The following is an 8,904-nucleotide window of genomic DNA, read 5'->3' on the forward strand; positions in this document are numbered from 1 at the left end:
CCTCTCTCACTGAGAACTGTGTGTCCAAGCTTCTCACGTGCAGCCGCCCTACTACATGCCCACTCTACCCCATACCGACTAAGCTGCTCCAAGCTATTGCTCCTATAGCCGGAGCAGTCACACATGTGATCAACACTTCACTGACATCTGGTACATTTCCCACCTCTCTCAAGCATGCTCAGGTTAAACTGCTGCTAAAAAAAAACATCTCTTCATCCAAATCGTGGAGAACTACCGACCTATCTCTCTCCTCCCTTTTCTGTCCAAAATCATTGAAAGGGTGGCTTTCAAGCAGATCACAGAATACCTCTCACAAAACTGTCTGCTTGACCCTTACCAATCTGGGTTCAAAAAGGGTCACTCCACTGAAACTGCTCTGTTAGCAGTGATGGAATCCTTAAAAGAAGCTAGAGCGACTGCCAAATCCTCAGTGCTTATCCTGCTCGACGTATAGGCTGCATTTGACACTGTCAACCATGGCTTCCTTTTGTCCACGCTCTCTAGCATGGGCATCACAGAGAAAGCACATGCCTGGTTTGAATCGTACCTCACAGGATGATCATTCAGCGTATCTTGGCTTGGACAATCCTCTACTGTGCAACCATCTTGCCACAGGAGTCCCCCAGGGCTCTGTACTAGGACCTCTTCTCTTTGCCATACACACCACCTCACTGGGTGATCATTCTATCACATGGCTTCTCCTACCACTGCTATGCAGACGACACCCAGCTCTATCTGTCATTTCCACCGGACGACCACACTGTCTCTGCACGAATATCAAACTGTCTCTCTGACACAACAAAATGGATGAAATCCCACCATCTCCAACTCAACCTCTCTAAAACTGAACTACTTGTCATCCCAGCAAAACCATCCATACAACACAATATTTCAATCCAAAATGACTTCCTATCTCTGGCTCCTTCAAAGGCAGCTCGAAATTTGGGTGTTGTGATTGATGAACACCTGACCTTTAAAGATCATGTTGCCTCTGTTGCTCGTTCATGCCGCTTTGTGCTGTATAGCATACGGAAGATCAGACCATACCTAACACAACATGCCACCCAGCTCCTGGTGCAATCTACTGTCATCTCCCGCCTCGATTACTGCAACGCCCTTCTAACTGGTCTTCCAGGCTGTACTGTGAGACCTCTTCAAATGGTCCAGAACGCAGCGGTGGCCTGGTCTTCAATCAGCCAAAAAGAGCACATGTCACCCCTCTGTTCATTGAGCTCCACTGGCTACCGCTAGCAGCACGCATCAAATTCAAATTGCTAACACTAGCATACAAAGTCCGAGATGGTACGGCTCCCATCTACCTGAATCCTCTTGCAAAGGCTTACGTCTCGGCCCGGCCGCTCCGGTCATCACAGGATTGTCGGCTAGCAGTGCCTACACCACGCTCAGGACCATCCAGACTCTTCTCATGCATCATTCCACAAATGTGGAATGACCTACCAAGCACTACCAGAACAGGGGCTTCCTTTTTGACTTTCAAGAAACTCCTGAAGACCCTGCTCTTCAGAGAGCATCTTCTAAACTAGCACCCTCCCTGCACCCGTCTCCCCTCTCTACTGTACACTCCTTGTTTCCTCCTCTCCGTGATTCATCACCCTGCCTCACTGCCACTTACGACTGACTGGAAATTGTTTGTTGTTGTTGTTGTTGTTAGCCTGAAGGGCAGCATGCCGACTATCACTTGTAAGTCGCTGTGGACAAGTGCGTCTGCTAAATGCATAAACATTTATCGTTGTCTCCTGCTGTGTGTGTCTGCAGTAATGTTGCTCTGCCACCATGAGGCAGCATTGTGTCTCTGATCAGGACCCCCCCCCCCCCCCCATGCCTCTGAACCATCAGATTAAATCTGATTTTATCATGTATGTATTATATAATCTACGTGCGTGTTGTCCTGTGCCTGTGATTGTAGACGTAGAAAGTTGTGACCTAAATGTCTGTGACCTGAAGCCCCCCGCACACACACACACACACACACACACTCTGTCACTGCTTCAGTGGATCTGTGTGACATTAAGCTGCATGCACTGTTTTCTCTCTGTGAACGAGGTTTAGTGGTTTTCTGGTTTTTGTGCAGGCTGATTGTTTCAACTCCAGTATAACCAGTTGAACTCCCAGTTTGGTCTGCTAAATGAACTGGTTAGCTCAGCATGAGCCTTTTGCACTACATTTATAATCTACATGATGGTTCTGCATCATAAGTGGACAGAACCGTTTGTGTTGAGTCGATGTTCTGGAACCAAACATCCCGTTAATAAAACGTGGATCTGATTTAAACAAACTGGTCTTTAGTTCTTCCCAGTTTTAACTCCTGATTGGCTCTGCAGGCTGAATGGACACGAGATGTTTCCTGCTTTATCTCCTTGTTTCATATTCATTTCCATCCATTTCAACAGTTGTCGGGTCATGAACTTGTGTTTTTTTACTCCTACAAGTGTAAAAACTAAACTTTGACTCATTAAAAATAAACAAATTCTCCTGAGAAGATAATAAATACAAAAGATGTGCAGATTATTCAGGAGGGATTAGATCTGTTTAGAGTGTTCTGTTCTGTTATTCTGAGGCAAGGCGTGTCAGAAGTAGATGAGGAACAACCCGTGGGGTTCTGGTTCTGGACCCATAACCTCACACAGTGTTTTTGCTGTTTTCCTCACACTTACTCGGCTAAACCTGCTCATGTTTCTGTGTTTTTCTGCACCAGTGGGGGTTCTGGGTTCTGATGGGGACAATGTGTCAGACTGTTTGAAGCCCGAACCGAGCTGCTTTCTGCCGTTTCCAGCTCTGTGTATAAATAAACATCAGTCATGCTAAGCTGGGCTCTGATTGGATGTCCTGAAATGAGCTGTGAAAGGCCAGTCAGCAGCGTCACACCATGAACACCCTGCTCCAGATAATGAATACCAGAGCCAGGCAGCAGCAGCAGAACCTCCAGGTTTCTATCGGGTCCATCACAAAGACGGAGGGCCGCTCCTAGCCTAGGAGGTTGTACAGTAATCAGAGGGTTGTAGGATAGATCCCAGCTCCTGTTGTGCTGTTGTGTCCTTGAGCAAGACACTTTATGAGTGATGTTTATTTGACATGGACACAGCAATTACATTGGACGAACCAGATGCATTGTTTAGTGTGTTAGCACACGTGCTAATTTGCAACACTTGTCCATAGAACCTTTCTAAAAAGTAGACTAAGTTTAAATAAAATACAAAGAGATCAACAATAAATCAAAGAGAAAACAGATTAAAATTGCAAACAATTTTCAATAAAAAAAGAATAAAAACAATAAAACAAGGCAATTTGAGCAGCAATGCAAGACTTTAAAACTATTCATGTAGACATTGTTGTTTAGACTTTAACCATTTTTTGAGTTCTTTGTTAAAAACGTTACTGTCCGTTTCTAGTTTTAGGTCAGCAGGTAGAGAGTTCCACAGTTTGGCCCCCTTTACAGAAAGAGCAGACTGACCAAAAGAAGTCTTGCACCGCGGGACGAGACAATCTCCCCAGGTGGAGGCTCGAGTGATCGTTCTATGAGAGCTCTGACGTCTGATGACCACAGTAGAGAACAGTTTAGACAATTTATCATTTAGACAATTGAAAAAGAATCTTAGAGTGCGAAAATTAATAAAATTTTCAAAAGTGAGCCCACCTTACCTGCTGAAGGTGGTCGGAGGGACCGGTGGCACCTGTGCTAAGCAGCCTCAACCCTCGGCAGCTCCAGCTACATTGTAGCTCATCAGTGTGAATGTGTGTGTGAGAGTGGATGAATGACTGGTTGTGTTGTAAAGCGCTTTGGGGGGTTCCAGGACTCTAGAAGGTGCTATTTTAAGAACAGGTCATTTCCTATTTACCATCCCGAGACTGTCCAGCATCCTAATCCCAAACATCTTCATCCGGCCTTGAATTAATCCAGGGAACAGGTCGACTTGTTAATTTCATTTTTGGTTCTTTTTTTAAACACAGATAAGGTTTTTCTTTACCTTGCTGACGGTTTCGTTTGCGGCTGCAAACATCTTCAGAGCTGACGCTCCAGTGTGTGAATGGGTGTGTGAATGGGTGAATGACTGATTGTGTTGTAAAGCGCCTTGGGGGGTTCCAGGACTCTAGAAGGCGCTATATCAAATACAGGCCATTTACCATTTAGCATTCCTACTCCGTCTATCCGCGGGCAGCAGAGGGCTCTGCTGCCAAACGAAACCGTCAGCAAGGTAAAGAAAAACCTTCTCTGTGTTTAAAAAAGAACCAAAAATGGAATTAGAAGACAACACGGCAAGAATGTACAAAAGACGTGTTAATGTTCAAAAAACTAGAAAATAAACTGCACGATGATAAAAAAAAAACTTAACCCTCTGATGCATGAATTATGAAATCTTCAACCATGATTTTTTAACAATTTTTTGATTCATCTTTAGGTGTGAATGAAACAAATTTCAACAAATGTTTTTTGTAAAATTTTATAATTTACAAATAATTTATTACATGTCCACCTCAGTGGACAGCGTGCATTCTGAGCATGAAATATGTTGGCTTGGCTTACTGAAGTCCAAACGGAGGGGCTCAAATGCAATAAAGTCTTCAACAGCTGTGCTTAATAGCAAAAACAAATAAATAACAATTTTGAGTACCTGTCCACTGTAGTGACCGTTATGCATCAAAGGGTTAAAGGCACAAAATGGTGAAAATAAGAACAAAGCTGAAAGGAAGTCTGATTTTAAAGAAACAAAGTTAAATGTTTACGGACATCCGGTGGTTCAGGTGGAGAAAACAACATCCGTGGAGGACTCTTCCTGTCTGCAGAAGAAAGAAAAAAAAGGAATTAGAACAGACCTTTATTTATTGATTGATTTCCACACATTTTAGTCCATTTTCCCCTCAGATATTCCTCATTTTCTAACTTCTTCCCACATTTGTTTATTTGTTTGTTTATTGTCTACTCCAACAGGAAGAGTCCTCCACACCAAATGCCATCAGAATCAAGGCTAAAGCTGAGTCAGCAGCAGCTTCTACAAATGTCTCGTGATGAAAAACAGACTCAAGAGAATTATGAACTTCATGCATGAATTAGAATCATTTTGATCATCTTCATGCATTCAAATGTCATTTTAAACTTCAATTTTAAACCTTTTAAGAGTTTTTCATAAATCCACTCAAGTGCATTTTGAATCTCAAATCTGTTTTTGATTGAAAACAGCAAATTTCAAGTCTGAATTCTTGGTTCTGGACACGAATAAAGGGAATTCTTCCTGCCTGCAGGTCAGGAGTTCTGGTATCTTGTCTGGATCCTGAGTAATGGAACGATGGAGGAGAGATGGACTGATGGATTGAGGCGAAATGATCTGGTCTGTTGTGGTGAAGGGGGAGCTCAGCAGAGAAGAAAAGCTTCTAATTTACTAGTTTGTCTGCATTCCAGCCCTCATCTGTGGTCATGAGATCTGGATCATGCAGGAAGAACAACATCCTGGATCCAAGCAGCTTCCTGCACGGCAGCGAAGGTGCAGCTCCTCCTCATCATCACCAGGAGTCAGCCGAGGTGGTTCTGACATCCGATCCGGTAAGGTGAGTCCTAACAAACATCTGAAAATGTTACCACCACCGCCCAAAGAGCTTGAAAAAGTCTGGAGAACTTCATCAGCAGTGTGTTTCTTCATCGCGGACACACACAAGCACAACTCTGATGCATTTACAGACAGTCTGGAAATACCACGTTCGTTTGGGTTCATGCAGGACCAGCTGTGGAGCGGGACTCTTTGTTTTGGTTCAGATGAAGTGTCCCAAACCAGTTCCACGTTCCAGCTGTGAGTGGAACCACTTCCGGCTGGATTAAGTACTGGACTCAGGGTGGTCCTGGTCTCAGGGTGGTAGTCTCACACACAAACACACACACACACACACGCACGCACACACCCTCGTGGGACAACGAGTGTTTGTTTATGGTTGGAGAAAGCAAAGCTGCAGAATGTTGAACAGTTTTCTCGTCCCATTCACAAAGCTCAGGAAGGCCATCGTCTGCAGGATGTTTCTCTTCAGAATTCCAGTTTTAACAGCAACATGCAAACATTTGTTTCTGTGTGTCAAACGTAGGAATCAATCCATGTTTGGAGCTGAACCTACAGGAAGAAGAGCCTCTGAAGAATGTGGCAGTCTCTAAAGAACAAGCAATAAAACGTGAAATCCTGGGAAGACTCCGGTTCTTTAGGTTGTGAATAAGAATTTTGGTTCAGAGCTTGAAAACCTCCCGAGACTCGAGCAGCTTTGGTAGATTTTGATTTCGTCCAACAATATGTGGCAATAGGACTTTAAAACACTTTAAAGGCCTAAAATCACTGACCAGGATTTCCTGGAATTAAATTAAATGTTAAACTGAATTATTTTTTAAAAGAATATTCTAAAAACAAAAAAAAATTAAAAGAAAAAAATTATTATTAAAAGATAAAATCTGTTTCATTAAAACAAAAACTAAATTTAAAAAAACAATTCCAATCGATGAATACATTTAATGAGATCAAATTATTAAATCAAATGAAAGAAATAAGTAAATTAACTAAATCCATTAAATAAAATTGAGTTCTGACTTTAAAACTGGTCATATGGGTCCAGAAAGAATCCTGCAGAGCTGCAACGTTGAGTCAAAACCAACCTGTTAGCATGTGGCTAGCATGCCGTTAGCATGTGGCTAGCATGCCTCATGTTGCAAACGGCCTCAGCCTCACTCTGACGACATCATGATGTATAAAACTCAGTAAACCCAGCGTGATTAGCAGCTTTGTAGCCAGAACCAAACCCATCCGTCTTCATCAAAGCCCCGCCCCCTCCCCTGGTGCTGAGTGTGTATTTGGATAAGCGGAGGCGGTTTATGTAGAGAGTGAAGAAATATAACAAACATTGGGATTAGACGACTATTCGAAGCAGTGAGATCCAAACTTCGGAGCACTGAGCTGAGACTTGATTGCACATGAAACACAGATGATGGCACTTTCCCGAGTCTCGGCCGTGTTCGTGTCACGGAATAATCCTGAGAGGACACTGGATGCTCTGAGCTAATCCACACTCTGTCACCACCCATAATCCAGACTCTGATGAGCAGCACCAAGCTGCTTTGCTGACACCAACCTTTAACAAAGACAGGTTTGATGTCAGCCTGAAGAAGCAGAATTAGGGTTTGGAAAAGAAAGATTCTTCAGTTTAATAATAAAAATGGGGATTAGGAATCATGATCTGCAGAAAAGAGACAGGAGGTGGCGACTGAGTTGAGTTTACAGATCTTTGTTATGTTTGTAAAGGTGAAAGGATGATTTGGGCACCCTTTCTGAACGAGGCCTCTGATTTGGGAAACATTTGGATTCATCTCTGTGGCTCTGGGTCTCACTCTGAGTTTGTGATTCGTCTTTGTAAGAGCGTGCCTGTTTTTAGCCTGAATAACAGCAGGAGAAACTTAAAACAAACAGACAAACGTGATAAACCACCTCCAGAACCAACAGATGTGTCTCAGATGGATAAATTCTGCAGAATCGTGTCGCGGGCCGGTCTGTTCCAGAACTCCATCAGCTTTTGTTTGTTTTCTCTCACAACAAAGAGACTGGACAGGATTTCTTTTGTGTCTGAGCGGCTTCTCAGGAGGATCTGTTACCATCCAAACACTCCCGTCAGATATCCGACGTTTATTAATCCCCTTTGTCTCAGACGCCAGGTCCCTGTTTTCCAGAGACGGAGCGCTGAATCCCGTTCAGCTGATCCCAGTTTCCTCTCTGAGGTTTTCATCATGTTTTATTTACACGTCAGCCCAGAAGAATCACATACACAGGAAATGCTTGTGATTGTGAGTTCCTCAGCTCAAATGTAGGGACGTTTGTTTATTTCAAACAAACATTCCTGATTTGCAAATCGACCTCGTGCAGCTTCCCTGCAGTCTGTCTGTAGTGCTCTCTGTTTGTGGATGCTGTCGGCACGGCGCTCTGATTTCATGCAGGTGTTGTTTTGCAAAAGAGGACCCACTGGTGTGAATTCAGCCAGTTTAATCTGGAGACTTCAGGGTGGCCTAATTTAATCTGTGACTGTTAATTTTGTCCTGCAGGAAACTTTTCACACATGGAATCAGATTGACTGTGTTTTTAGTTTGTTGCTGTTAAGTCCAGACATGCTTCAGACAGAAAACAGGAACAAAAACTGAATTGAAACATTTGCACAACCAGCCCAAACCATCAGCCCACCACCACCATGCCGACAGCTGCGGGATCAGTCTCTGCTGACATGATGTCACCGGTTCATTCCAGATGTGCTGATGTATATTCTGAGTAAGTTGGGGACATGGAAAGCTGCTGTCATTACTGTGGAAGCGTTTAGGTGGGAAATCTGTTTCTGTGTTTAGGTTTGGTTCAACACATAATACCAGGTGTGAAGTTGTGCTGATCTCGGTGTGGATTGTAAAATAATGCATAAAAACACTAAGTCTCCATTTTGATAAAAACGGGATAGAAAATTGTCACTTTTTAAACGTTTATCCTCCAGACAGCAAAGTTTTCTTCCCTATTTCTGACTAAAATACCCTCAAAGACACAAAAACAAGAACTGATTTTGATTTTTAGTAGTTCAATGTTAAAAATAAAAACAGGCTTTTTTAACTTGACGTCAATAATTAAAAACAAAAAATAACCAACTAAATATTTTCAAATGAATCTAAATGATAGATTATAGAGATTAAATAAGCAGGTCATGTCTAATAAATCTCATCTATCTCTGTGTGTGTGTGTGTGTGTGTGTGTGTGTGTGCGTGCGTGCGTGTGTGTGTGTGTGTGTGTGTGTGCGTGCGTGCGTGTGTGTGTGTGTGTGTGTGTGTGTGTGTGTGTGTGTGTGTGTGTGAGTTCTCAGAGTATTTCTGTCTCATCACAAACCAAGACTTTC

Source organism: Nothobranchius furzeri, chromosome 4, assembly GCF_043380555.1.
Source record: "Nothobranchius furzeri strain GRZ-AD chromosome 4, NfurGRZ-RIMD1, whole genome shotgun sequence".
In the NCBI taxonomy this organism is placed as follows: domain Eukaryota; kingdom Metazoa; phylum Chordata; class Actinopteri; order Cyprinodontiformes; family Nothobranchiidae; genus Nothobranchius; species Nothobranchius furzeri.